Here is a 15,381-nt window from a genome sequence, read left to right on the forward strand (position 1 = left end):
CAGTTTTAAAAATTGAAAAACAAAATGGCGGCTTGGTGGCATTTCCGCGAAAGTGCTGTATTTTTGACGGCCGGAAACATAAGTCAAGTAAATCTTTACCAATCGATTCAAAAATTTTACAAAATATTCTCGATAGTTATCTCCACAGAGGTACGTAGAGGTTTTTGAAAATTGTGAAAGAATATTGTGCAGTTGTGCGAACACCATATTTGACAAAACAACAAAGTTTCATTCGTTTTGTGTTTTTTTTTTTCAAACGGAATTTTCGAGTTATGCGGTTTTATAATGCGATTTTTGAAAGTTCTGCGGTTTTTTTTTTCACACAAATTTGCGGTTTCATGCGATTTTTTAAAGCGGTTCATCCCGAAGTTGATATTCATAAAAAAAAAACATAATACCAGATCTCCAAGTTTCATGGATTTTTTTTCCTTACTTTTGCAATTTTTTATGGATTTTTCGAAATTATGTGATTTTTAGTGCGATTTTCCAAAGTTAGTCCCAAAGCTAATATTTTATAAAAGCAAAATTTAAGACCAGATCTCAACGTTTCATGAATTTTATTTCTTTTGTGTTGCGTCTTTTCAATAGGAATTTTCGAAGTTATGCGGTTTTTTAAAGCGATATTTTTCAAAGTTATGCGGTTTTTAATGCCATTCTTTTCTCCCCCGTTTGAAAAGGACTTGAATGTCTGTTAATAGATCTTGCTAGTGTCCTGGATTTCCTTATTTATCCACTTAACACCAAACTTATGTTCAAGTTTTGCTGGCATGCAATTATAATAACATCATCAAGTTTCGCTTACGCAATTCGATTTTTTGTATGCATTCCTAGAATTTTCGAAGTTATGCATTTTTTTTTGAAAATATCACCGAAATCTCGATGTTTCTAAGACATCTGACGAACCCGGTGAACGATCGCAACTGTGTTAAAGCCGGGTATAAAAAAATAATTAAAAAAAAGACATCTGACATCATTTATTTTTCACTTTTTTTTTGTCAATTTTTGTATTAATGCGATTTTTGTTAAAATTTCGGTTTTTGCGTAGTTGAAATTGATTTTGATTTAATTTTTAAAATTTCTTTTATTTTTTACGTTTCGTCTTTGACTCATGAGTGCAGAGCAGTTCAAATTGAACTGCTTAGTGCTAAACTCGGCAGTTCAATTTAAACCGCTAAGCAGACGTAAAGTTTCTGCTATTTACAGAACACTTTTTGTTTTGCAACGGAGTGCAATGTCTTTTCTGAAGTGCCGAACGAAAACGTGTTTTCGACTATTTCTGGTCGATGCAGGTTTGGTTATTTAGGGGTTAGTCATATTTTGTGCTAGGGCACATAACCGTTTTTATTATTTTTACGTTTCATCTTTGACTCATCACTCATTATTTTTAGTTTTTTCGTTCAACTATTCCAAAATATCGTCTTTTTGCATCTAAAAAGTCACGTCTAAGGCTTAAGGCCGGTTTCCTCCCAAATTGTGTTTTTTTTTCAATATTGTTCGAACAATATTTAAAAATTATACTTTTTTCAGATAAAAGTACATATATTAACTTCACAAAAAAACAATTCTTTTTATTTTTTCAATATGGTGGATTTGAAAACAGCAACTCGAACTTGTTCGATTTTTTGGTGAGTGTCACCATATTTTCGAAACCAATTATCGAAAAACAAGCAGCAAAACAGTTCCATATTCTGCATGGAATTGGCTACGGTCGGAACTAGAATGAAAAAATTTAACCGGGAAAAAACAAAATGGTGACCATTTTTCGATTTTTGACAATTTTCCGGAACTTTATATTGTTAATAACTTTTTTAAATGACAATGAATATTTTTGGTTGTAGTTCCGACCATGGAGAAACATCAAACGAGTAAAATGCGTTCTGGTTCGTGTTGATACGTGCAATAGTTTTAGAATACGAGTGACACCCTGTTGAAAAATATTAGTTTCGAGAAAAAGTCGCACAATGTTTTTATTCGCGACTAACTATGCCTGGTCGCACATCGTCTCTCCCCCTTTTCTACCAACTTCTCGGTTGCGTGTATCCTCGAAAATAATTCTATATCATTTCTTCAAATATTTTCTAGCAAATTACGGAACATTTTTTTTAATTTTTTGAAATTTTTTTTGGATTCTCGCATTCTCAATGAAATAACTCAATCCAACAGTATCATATTCGTTTTTAAGCGTCTCATTCGTAAATGATCGTCTCTAAAACAAACGAATGGAGACGAAACATTTTCGTCTCTCATTGCAACAAAAGAGAGTATCAATGTCAAAGTCACTCGTCCTCTACGACTAGAAGAAACCAGAATAACGTCTGCAGGGAAAATCAGTCGAATTTCAATTCTCATTCATTCATCAATATAATGCAAATTTGGGATGTTTGGCTATAGAGAGTGTCTAAAATATAATGACCCTTATTATCGGTATCACTACACGGTGAAAATCGAGTGAAGTGAGTTTAGGTCCTCAGTACGGAAGTCGCTTCAAAGGCAAAAGTAATTATTTGGATGAACTTGATGTCATAATAAACATCACGCCACCAACATTTTGTTAAAACAATTCGTTTTTTCCACCACAGTGATCACTTCACTATACGTGATACTGGTAATAGGTGGAGACAAGTGAAGTGACATGTAAGTGAAGTGAATGTGAAAGTGGAAGTGAGAACGGTAATAAGGTCCAATATATCGAAGTAATTACACCCCAGAACCTCTTTAAAAATTGACACTACTACAGATTCGAACACCAACAAATCATTTTCTGTTATTATCGATTTTCGAAGCTTCAGTTCACAGCATACGATATTCACTAAAAACCAAAAGTGTCTGGAAGGGTAAATGAAAGGGTTTCTCAAAAGTCTTCGTTCGATAACGAGTAAAGCTGCTCATTGAAACGTTTTAAAATATCCTCGTCGCTTGTCCTCCATTTCTATAGCGATTCGTCAGCAATGCTATAAATGAAAATTTTTCGGTAAGATAATTTTAGGTACTTTTACTGCTTTAATCGCTTTTGATAACTTAAAATTAATTCTTAACTAAGTTTCGATTGTCTATTGCAAATCGTCTGTAATAATTTGTAATTTGCGAAAAATTTTCCAAACCTCCTTTCGATGGATGATACAGATTTTGATGCTTATTTAAACTTCAGAAATATCCGGGAGTCGGTATTGTTGGTTCACCAGCTACTATTTTCGAAAGAATGTTTCAGTCCACCTGTTAATGCAATGATGTCTGTCACATAAATATGACTTTTATTATAGGATCCTTTGGAAAATTCTATTTAACTCATTAAACAGTTATTTAAAGTTTATATAATATTCTTGATATCACAGAATAATTGAATAACATTTTCATGAATTCGTGTATTGCAGATTAAATGTGAGTCTGCAATATAAAAATTTGTTGTTTCCAAACTTTAAACGCGTTTTAAACCATTTTGTTAGGGTAGATTTTAAAAAATTTTCAGAATGTCTTGAAGTTTTTACTGACTGATAGCTGAAAGTTTTATTATTATTAATATTATTATTATTATCATACTACCATTTCATTTTTTTGTTTTAGATAACTGATTCGAGCCGAATCATGCCTACAATTCGATATTTCAATTTGATGCGACAACTTCCAACGCTCTTAATGACTATAAGCCTTCGAATCACACGATTGGGAAAATTTGCTAGTATATTAAAAGCGCCAACCTTCCAAATAACATCAAACTTATTCTACTTTTTGAATTACTTCACCTAACAGAATTTCCAAAAAAAAAAGCGTTCGAAATACCACTTTCACACAAGTGAACTCCTTGAACAGTAATTTTAAATTAATATGACTCAGTTACGGGCATCAAAAACCAAAGGCGTCAATAGCAAGCAAATATTTTCAGATTTTACTCTTTTGCGTTGTGTTACGAATGTGGCAAATAGAACTTCAGTCAATTACCAATCGTCAAGGCCTACTAACCGAATCAGTTGTGTCACTTTATTACGATGCTACCCTTTTGTTGCGTCGAGAATCAAAATTAATTTAATAGGAATTGTCTATCCAAAACTTTAGAATCCTAAATCGGACATTTAAAAAAATCAATGCTCCATATACTACCATTGAAATCTTAGTTTGGGTACTGACTAAAATGAGAACTTTAGTTTGGATCCTATTTCATTTGAATCAAAGCTTATGGGAATCGGCCCTTCCATGACCAGTAAAATTAGGAGTACATTTTTACTCTTTCACTCACACATATACCCATGCACATTCAATATTTTTCGGATCTCAACAAACCGAATAGAATTGGATATAATACCTTGCCCTCCGTCTCCGGATTTCAGTATTAAAAATAGGAGAAATTGTCGGATTTGAAGAAATGCGAGAACCGATCCATGCTGTGTAGTGAATCGTTCAATTTATAATTATTTCCGAGCATGTTTTAACTTCACTTTACGCACTTCAGGATAAACTTTGATTTTCAGGAACATATTTTCTTTGTCAATGTCAATCCCGTTATTGAAATTTTGAGGAAAGTTCCTAGGAAAAATATTTGCACTTATTTTATGCTTTATTTCCAATGAGAAATGGAATGTATAGGAACATAACGAGAAAAAGATAAAGATATACCACAATTTTAATCTAATCCGTTTTAATCACTAATCAACTTTTAAATTAAATGGTCTTATAATCAAATATGTTTACGTTTCGTCTTTGACTCATCAGTGCATAGCAGTAAAAAATATTTTATCGGTTTTTTTGTTCTTAAAACATGAAAAAAAATTCTTTTCAAATTGTATCAAACAAAGGTGTTTGCTTTGTGATTAGCTTTGAGTGTCAAATATTTCAAGCATGTTAATATTTCTGTGAAATGAACGAATGTTTTGAAGATGATTTGATAAATTCTATATTGGGGAACTTTACTAAAAGTTGCAATTGAATGTCTAAAATTCGAATTCTCATTTTTATGAATTGATTCCAACTTTTATTGGATAAATGTAAATCGAAATTTTCCCATCCATTTTGAAACAGATAGTCTTTTGTAATGATTAAAAAATGAATAAAGTTGGCCTAAAAACAGGTGACAGAGAGTCAAAGTAAGCGTTCCCTTAACTACGCTCTTCTTAAAACCTTTTTTCGCACGTAGACACCGCTTTTGCAGACCAGATCACATATTAAAATTTTAAAACGAGGATCAAAAATATTTTGTTTTTATCAATGGTTGATTTCAGATGATTTAATAGTGGTATATGCACGAGGTTCCTAATTGAACTCACAATTGTTATATAAACTTTCGTTCAATAAGCTGCTTTTTTCATTTGAAAATGTAGTTTATCTATTACAGAAGAACCGTAAAAATTTTTTGTTGTGAAAAACAAAAATCAGAACATTGAAATAATAATAATCATCCGTTAAGTGATTTCACAACTGCCAAATCATTTATCAAAATCAAATGCACATCCCTAGAACACACACCATCGGCTTCTCATCCCATTCCACAGAGACAGAAATAAACTTGCTAGTGCTATTTTTAGCTCATGCAGCATTTTTCTTTTTTCCTACATTTGCGAGAGAATTAACGAGTACCTACATGTGCAGCTCAATTTTGTACCCGCGTGAAAAGATGCCCAGAAACAAATCATCTAATAAATATAAATAAATTTCAAAATTATGCTTCCGATAAAACATAAAGAATTACTTCGTTGGTTGCAGCAAATCACAATTGAGACTTTCTGAATAGTCGTAGTGAATAATAAAGGGCTAGAACATATCAAGCAGTGACTGTAACATCTCTCAATGCACATTAAAAATAATGAGAAATCATATTTATGAAGACGTTGCCACTGAAGTATGATGTTAAGATCTCTGTAACAGACAAGTCAGGATGGCCGAGTGGTCTAAGGCGCTACGTTCAGGTCGTAGTCTTCTCTGAAGGCGTGGGTTCGAATCCCACTTCTGACAATGTATTTTTTATCTTGCATCATGATCAAATTTTTTAATACTTTAGTAAGAATACTATTGTAACAAGAAGACTCCGTGTCTATTGACGGATTATTAGTGAAGCTCATCAAGCTGATAAAAATCACTATTTTAATTCAGATATTAAAGATGCTTTGCTTTTAGTTTACAAATCATAGACTCAAAGGGTAAGAACAAAATGTTCGCTTCGTTGAATAAGAATGATATTACTAGAACTGGGAGATTTTGGAACAGATTTCAACGCTATCTGATGATTGTAGACTGAATAATCTGTAAAATAATGTGATGAAATCGAATGTTTAGCTCTTTTTTGGCACAGAAACCCTATACTAACTCGAATTTTAGATTCTAATTCCAACTGTAATAACAACACGTCTACAATATAGTGTTCTTCTGTCGATTATCAAATCAAAGCACATGTAAATGGCTGTGAATGTCGGTTATAAATTGTCATTTCATTGTAGATGTGTTCAATTTAAGAGGTGGCTAAATTCTTGAACGAAAGTTGATTGTGATATTCCAGGCGCATCCTATTTTCGATTGTTCATGAGTATAGAGTAAGCAGTTATCGATGCAAATTTAACGCTGTACAATAAGCCTGGCTAGCTTGTATCAACTTTACAGGTATAAGACATGTCAGTACTAGCAAATCATAAATAATATCGCCGTAAGATAGACATTTAAAGCAAAGTAATACGCCTGTAAGTCGACCATTCGCATAGATTAGTGTAGTAATAGACTTCCATTATTTTGTTTACATCCCACCACCACGTAGCATAGCGGGCTTTGGCGGCATGGAACTATACCAACACTATAAAATAGTAGGAGAAAAACGAGAACAGTAAAAATGAGAGAATCTCGCTGATGCTCCTCAGATTGAATTTGCTACTCTGCGCATGCGTTGTTATAAATATATAGTATCATAGTGTATGACAGTAAACTTTGCTCTCGCCAAATTCGTTGTGCTATTTTGATCTGTTCTCTCAACGGGCTCGTTGGTCTAGGGGTATGATTTTCGCTTAGGGTGCGAGAGGTCCCGGGTTCAAATCCCGGACGAGCCCACACTTGATTTTTTTTTGTCTTTTTGCTTCGTCAATTGGTTGTAAATTGCCGTAATGCCGCTAAATCAGTACTAGATAGAAATAGTGCGAGAACTTTTTTTGCGAAATAAAAATACATAATTTTTGGTAGATTGGATTGCCAAATTGTTTATCAAATGGGTTATTTGATTCACGATAGCTTACAGATTATCGTGAATGTAAGAGTTGTAGAGTCGTCTAATGAATCTTGAAACCGGTACACAACCTTTAAGGTGCCGAGGAATGAACTGTTGTTCAAAGTTTAGAACACTTACAAGTAGATTTTTTTGGCCACATGGTTTTTCATTGTAAAAAAATGTTGAGAGACCGAGACGTTCAAAAGTTGGCGAGTGTTCAGCGCGAACTTCTGCCAAAAACACATTCCGGAGGAGGGACTATAACTCTGAAAATTTTTGATATAATTTAATAATTCAACTTTTGACTTTACTCTTCAGTTGTACTACCAACAAAATGTGTTTAATTTTTCAACTACAATTTACCTAAAACCCTGAGAAAGGACCAACCTGAGTACCCTTTTAACCCCCACTTTTGTAGAATATATAACTATTCAACCCAAGTGTAAACTTTGCCAAACTCCATACGCACTTACACTTATAAATCTTTTATTTTAAAGTTACAATTTTCTTTAGATTTATTTGAATCGTCTAGCAATATACATGAATATTTTTATCAACTGTTCATTGTCAACAATTCATCTAATACGCTTGTAAAGAACAATCTGGATATAAACATCATAAGATGTTACTATGAATTATCTACTTCAACTAATCGGGACTAACATGAAAAACAACATTTATGGTGCAAAATAATATTTTTCATCAACTTCCAAGTGCAATACAATCGTTCCGCCGTTTTTCTAACTTGACATGCTTTTAGAGTTATTTGTTTTTATTTTTTTTAAATAGACTTCAATTGGAGCAATAACTTTCTCGTTCGAGCCTAATCATTTTCCGCTGGAACATCTTTTTGAGGCTTTTGAGGCAAATAGCCAGTAGTCGCTTTTGAGGCACACGACCAGTATTCGCTGAGGGCAACATCAGGAGAATGTGGTGCAGATAGAAGCTAAGTTCGTTCAATTTGGCCATTGTTTTCGACTTGTGGCACGGTCCATTGTCTTGGTGAAAGATGTTTTTTTTATATTAAATGTTTATATCCTCTTATAAACAGAAATTCTAAGCTCTGTCTAAAAAACAAATTGTTAATTTATAAACAAATTTTCAGACCAGCCATGCTTTATGCGGTACCAATTTGGTCAAGCTGTTGTTCCACCAGGAAGAAAACGCTTCAAAGGATTCAGAATAAAATTCTGAAAATGATTCTGAAGCGTCCTCCCTGGTTTAGTACAAATGAGTTACACAGACTCACAAATATAGAACCATTAGATGTAATGTCACATAATATTATAAGTAAATTCCGACAAAAATCGATGCAATCTTCAATTGAATCGATTCGCTCTCTGTATTAGTTAGTAAGTTAGTATATAAGTTCCTTTTCCCCATTACACAATACAAGTAGGTTTAGAATTTTCCCTACACAAAAATCTCAGAATTGCGGAAGCAAATGATGTCTTCATGGTAATAACCAAATCATATATATATTTAACAGGGCTGAAAAGTCACCACTTGTGGCTGAACACCCAATTTAAATCTTAATAATTTAATTTTAACTCATATTCCAATAAATAGTTATTTAAAAAAAAAAAAAAAAAAAAAAAAGATGTTTTTTTTTTCTTTGTTTGCCGCTTTTTAAGATTTTGCACTTTATATGCATGAAAAGTTCAATAAAATAGTCACTATTGATGGTTTTTCTCTTTTCAAGACAGTCGATACATCGAGCATCCAAGAAAAAACAGATGCCCTGATTTTTTCAGCTGCATGTTTCGTTTTCCGATTATTCGGACCTGCCACCACTTCGCTAACTGATTCGAATCCGGAGTAAAATTATGGATCCATGTTTTGTCTACTGTCACATACAGATGCAAGAAATTCATTTTTTGGTCCTAAAATAGTGCTAAGTAGCGCGTTCACCGGACGCGACATTCTTTGGGAAAAGTCTTTTTTCATGTCAAGATTTTCGTGTAAAATCATCAAAATACCTTTCAGTTGATGTGCTAATCATCTAAGCAATCTTACGAACTTTGATTTTGCTATCATCTATCTCGATTTTCAAAACTTGCTTTATATTTTCCGGATTTATGGAATTCAGCATGATCACATTTAAAATCATAATATCTTCGGCTAATTGTTGTTTTTGATGGAACAGAGTGCGGGTAACTCATGGTAAGCAATTGTTGGGCAATGTTTCATTCGTTTTATTCCGTTTTTCACAAATGTAAAAGTGACGTCAATCATACGTCAGTAGATTTTTTTGTTTGTGATCCGATTGACGTGAAAATTTTACACATGTCAAATCTAGAAAATTTTATAATGATAGTTTGACATTACAAACGTAATTTCTGCGTCAGTCCCAGAATTTTTTAACGATGTGTCTAAAGTTTTTTGATGTGGAACACATCTTTATTTTGTATATAGGGGTGCAAATTAGAAACTCAAGCAAAAATACACGTAGAAATGTGGTCAGGTTTTAAATACTTACAGCTCAGTATATTTTGTATCAATTATTAATATTATTTCATTATTTGATTGGAAATATTTCTACGATTCGATTTGAATGTATCAAGCCACATATTTTCAATTATAACTTATTTAAATTTTGATTAGTAGCGAGCAGTGTCCTATTTTGTCTGCTAAAAATCTCCGGCATATTGGATTTCCCTTCCATAAACGACGGTTTTGAAGGAGTAAGCGATATATCAAAGAAAAAGCATCGCTCTGATTGGTCAATCGATGCGAAAGCGAAGCAAATCTATAAATAGAAGCAAAATTAAAGCTAACGTTTCAGTCCTACGCGTAGCATGCTAGAGGTAGGTTGTAGCTAGATAGCAAGACAAAAAGTGCCATAAAACGATTTGAAGCTTTAATTGGTATGCTCTGATCTTGTGTCATGCAAGTTCGGATGAAATTCCATGTAATGTCGTTTCGCCTGAGAAATTGACATCTACCCCAGGGTAAATTTTGAGTGCTTAAGGTTAATTTCTAATTTATATAAGATGAACTCGATTGATAATGATAAAAAGTTTATCGCTTCAACCGGAATAGTAGAATGGTAGAGAAACTTAACGCTATAAAAATAATTTCTTGCATACAAAACTTGAACACAAGCTTAGCGAAGAAAAGCTTTAATATCAAAATCGTATCGCAGGTATGTACAAAGATATAATTGCATACATTTGGGATATTGGTGTAATTTCGTCGGCTATAAAACAAACAATGTTCAGTGTTGGTTCCTAATCAAGATCAATCTAGGCAGATTCTCGTGCAATTGCGGAAAAGTGTAACGATTTATTGAACTGTTTGATTGTAGATCATTAGATATTTTGGTTGCCTTGTTCCACATCAATGGCTCGAACAACCCCATGGGGCTGATCCTTGTAGTTTTTTTTATCAAATTTATCTGGCTGCTCTGTTCAGTATGTAATACTATAATAAACAAAAATATTTGTAACAAGCCACAATTTCAATTTGGCATTTGGATTGGAGTTGGTATTAGCATGCAAATCATTGAGATTTTTTGTTGGCATAGAACCTCGTCTTTGTTTTTTCTTTAACACCTACCATCACTAACATCACCGAATTAAACGGTGTTTTTAGGGTATACAAAAATCTTTAGGAGTTATTAACGAAAGTATATTTCAAATAGATATAAATAAGTAGTATATATGTGGGACACAGAAGAAAGCCGGCCGCCTAAATATACCAAACAAACATTAACAGATAAAATGATACCCGAAACTTTCAACTTTCAAACAAAATAAAATGAAAGTAAACAAAGAGAAACTATCACTTGCTCTTACGGCCTTCTGAAAAATCAACCGAGAGTTGTGATCTTCTCCGCCGACCAGTTTCAACAACCCCTTTAAATCTTTGGTAATTTGTTGGTTTAATGATGATAATAGTTTCATACTTCAAATTAAATTTGTTATGGATGGTGAGCAAGGTTTATTCAATGAAGTTTATAACAAATTCAATTTTAATGTGTCTTAGAATTTACCTCAAGGTAAACGTAATTCAGGATGTAATTTAACAACTACCAAAAAAAAGTCTTCAAGTCATTATCTTATGCTCTACTGGAGATGAGCTCACTATAATATTCCTATAACTGCGAAAAAACCCTGATTATAAGATATTTCATATCCAACAAACATTTGACTTTTAACAAGACTTTAACGAATTCTATTTTTATTTTTCAGGTAATTTTCGAAATTTCACCAATGAAAAATGATAATCTGTAGGTAGGTTAAACAAGTAGGAGAGAAACTCGATGCGCACAATTGGAACGACTCTGGGTCCAAAGTATGTATATTCTAAATCAACTTAATAACTAAAACAGTATTTCAATAACGAACTGCATTTTAATGGCGAAACGTGCATTTGTATTTCTGTATGTACACCTATTTCTGTAAAAACAACAGTCTGTTCTCTTTAATGATAATCATCGGAATGTTATTTAAAATATGCATAAGATAATTTTCAAACATTACAGCAAATTTTCAGATTATTTGATCAAATTGATATTTTGATGAACCTGAAAAAATAAATTTTCCAATATGGCAAAAAGGGTTCATACAACGCAATGATTTATATTATCTAAACTAGCTGAATTACCCGGCGTCGCTCAAAAATGTTTCTTGAAGGCAAGGCCGCAGAAAATTCTAGAAATTGTTCTGCCTATTGAAATACTCTGCAGGTAGAGAAACTTAGACGGCAGTCCGATTGAACTATACTCCGTACATGTTCAGATTGCGCACGGCCAGTGTCCCATCTCGAATCTCACAATAATCACAATTTTCACGGTATCCTCGTCATATCGGGTCAGGTTTATGTTGATATGTTTTATGGACGCCTTTTCAAAGTTTACCTTCAGAGAGAGTTATAAGTTTTTGATCGTGAACATCTCTTGTTGTATCTAACGTATCAGCATAATTTTTATTACATGCTATCTAAAATTTGATCATAATTTTATGATAAAAATTTTAGTTGTATAACTTAATATCAAATAATTCAAAACTACAATTTTCTGAAATGTTTTGTATCAACCAGCATTAAAGAGTAAAACTCATGACACGTGTTTGCCTTTCTCGTTTTTTGAAAGCTCATAGCTCAGTGATATGTAGATCACTTGGCACCAAGGATGGCTTTTATCGTATCAAAGAACGTTCAATGGCAACTCTTTAATGATTGAATCAGTGCCATCAAAGAGAGACGGAAATCATCGCAACAACAAAAACCCGGCATGGCTCATTTAACATAGAATCGACACCAGTGCGAGAGTGAATTTCTCTCGATGACATTTCTGAGAATCAAAGGTTAGCACGCTGCTGTGGGGAACCTCTTTGAAGCAACAAACGGTCGTTTATTCTCGTTTCGCGATCCGATTCTATACAGGCAGTTGATAATAGCGATAGAATCATTTTACTATTGCCGCTTATTCTAACTATGTGCATATAACCTTTGTATAAGTTGTGTCTATGAAAATGTATGTGAACGCTCCACACAAGGGTTTTGAAATATTGCAACCTAGTATGAGAATCATCAAGTTGAATCATCGACTCGATTTTCTGCGATAATTGTCAACTTGCGATTCTCTCTCGGGAAATTCCACACAGCAACAATCATTATCAGACTGTAAATTTTTTAAGGGCGTGAAATACTCTGAGTATTAACTGGAGCGAAGAAATGTAGCAAAATTCTCTCACGGTTCATGCATTGAGAGACTCGAGTTCATGTAGCATCTTCTGCCGGATTGAAAATGTTGTATACAATATAGATAGCAATATAGCAGCTTCTGTCAAATTTTCGGCAATCACCAACACTGCTTGGCACTAGCCAATCAGAACGCGTTCTGAGGAAAAGATCAAGATATCTGCAGTTGTATAACTGCATCGGTATAAAAGATAAACACTCCACTTTTTCTCATCATTTTCTCAGTAACGGTTGTCGAAGCGAGACATACGGGAGATCAACATCTAAGACCTCACACTTTTGAGATGAAGTGAGCGCCGAAAAGAAGAATTGTGCCGAAGAACAGTCGCACCCGCAGCAAAACCACACCAAAAGCTTGATCATAGTTGTGGGAGATTTCAATATAGTTGCCTCAAAACAAGATAATATTAAATTCATTGATTTCATGGGCAAGTATATGAAGTTGAATATGACATCTACTCCTTTACAAGCTACTACGCTTGGATGCACATGCATTGATCCCGTATTTACTAGAAATATCAATGTAGAAACTCGTAGATATATTTCATACCTTTCATATCATAGGCCTATTGTATCATTGATCAACCCAGAGAATTAAGTATTCTACATTGGAAGATTATAAACGGTTTCGAACGCTATACCTACGCCAATCATATCAGTATCTCATTCCCGGACAACAAGTCAGCTTGGAAATAGATGACGGAAATCAGTGACATCCATCGGAATTCGAATTCAACTCGTCACTCTCCAACACAAACGCCTCCATAAAAGGTTTTTTTTAGAACCGCAATTATTTCATTATAAAGAACTATAAAAATTACTACGTAATATTTAATTGAATGTCAGAATGTTTGATATAACTTATCCGTCGTTTAGTGTAGATGCATCGTTTCATATTGTAATAGTGAAGAAGAGGAATGCTTGCACAATTCACACTATCAATCAACTAACTGGTATTCGGAAGTGTGAAGGAAGCGTGCCGATTTTGTTCGTATTAACGACATCCAGTTATGTCTCTAACATTACCCACTCTTCTTTTTAACCCCAGGCATTCTGTTTTTCTAGGACGGCCCGGGCATTTTTTAAAGTATATGAATTAACAGGACTAAACTAGTCTTGGAGAGACTACCAGTTTGAAGAAGTCTAAGGAAAGACCTATTTCCAGATAGCCTTAAAAAAGATTGGTTTAGTGGTAGTCATGAAAATATAAAATAATGAATTGAGTTAATAGTCTTAAAAATATCCGAAAACATTTTTACAGTTAGTCTTTAAAAAGTTTGTCAGATAAATAGCATTTAAAGCTGAATTAGGCAGCCTTGAAAAAGACTCTTAAAATCGAAGCAACTCTAGTCAGATTTTTTTTTGAGCGAGTCAAGAGCTATTCGTGTGTGGGGCTGTACTATTCTAAACCTTTTGATCGAAAATGAATCAGCTGGGAAAGAAATAACACGATTTGAAGTTACTGATTATTGCGAAAATGATCAATTAAGTTATTTTCATACGAAAAATCATAAGAGTCGAACTGAAATGTGTATTAAGTTCAGTGCGGTAAAATTTAATTTTCAATCCATTAATATCAGATGAAAATGAAATTAATGGCTACTGACTGTCAGCATATCGGTACAAATTCATTTGACATTTTCTCCCATTTTCAAGTGAAGCTCCCAGAATTCATCGTCAGTTGAATAATCGTTCCTAATTATTTGAAGTTTTGTTTGCTCAGTTTCAAATGACAAGTAGTCTAGCTGCTTCATTGTCTTCGCTGTTGGTAGTAAGCAAGCTCGATTGAATAGAATTACAAAAGGAGTAAAGTATTGAAAATGAAAACTGAAGAAGTAAAATATTAATTTATGTGTATTCTGTAATTGATATTTCTGCTATCTGGTTTGTCTTTCATCTATTATCTCGAACCAATTCGAATGTTTACATGAGCCTCATGTGAAGGCCGCTCTCACACTATCGAAAGAGATATTTGGTTACTTGAACTGAGCTTTGATTTGAAGAGAATCGTTTGAAGAACCGAATGCTGCCCGATCGGTGCGTCAGCGAACGTTGTGTGTGTCAGAGTGTAAAGCTTACTGCAGTAGAGATATCGGCCCTTATTACCGGTGTCACTACACGGTGAAAATCAAGTGAAGTGACTGTGACCCTTATTATGGGTATCACTTCACGGTGGAAATCAAGTGAAGTGAATGTAGGTCCTTATTACGAAAGTCGCTTTAGAGTCAAAAGTAAATACTTGGATGATCTCGATGTCATTATTACCATCACGCCACCAACATTTTGTTGAAAAAATTAGTTTTTTCCACTACAGTGATCACTTCACTATGCGTGATATTGGTAATAGGTAAAATAAAGTGAAGTGACATGTAAGTGAAGTGAATGTGAAAGTGGAAGTGAGAACGGTAATAAGGGCCATCGTCAGTGTGTTTCACTTTCGGTTTCAATTGAATTGAATGAAGTTTTACTACACTGATTAAAGATTATAAACTTGAATTTTT

General features: G+C 33.7%; 1 protein-coding gene and 2 non-coding genes across 5 annotated transcripts in view; all 3 read left to right on the forward strand.

Annotated features, from left to right (window-relative positions):
- The window catches only part of LOC131425397 (RING finger protein 17), a 546,443-nt gene that overhangs the window by 390,826 nt on the left and 140,236 nt on the right, over positions 1 to 15,381 (forward strand). The gene's annotated exons all lie outside the window — the stretch shown is intronic.
- Trnal-cag (transfer RNA leucine (anticodon CAG)) lies at positions 5,858 to 5,940 on the forward strand. The gene has a single exon. It is a non-coding gene; the product is annotated as a tRNA-Leu (tRNA).
- On the forward strand, positions 6,948 to 7,019 carry Trnap-agg (transfer RNA proline (anticodon AGG)). The gene has a single exon. It is a non-coding gene; the product is annotated as a tRNA-Pro (tRNA).

The sequence above is a fragment of the Malaya genurostris genome, chromosome 1 (genome assembly GCF_030247185.1).
Source record: "Malaya genurostris strain Urasoe2022 chromosome 1, Malgen_1.1, whole genome shotgun sequence".
NCBI classification, from domain to species: domain Eukaryota; kingdom Metazoa; phylum Arthropoda; class Insecta; order Diptera; family Culicidae; genus Malaya; species Malaya genurostris.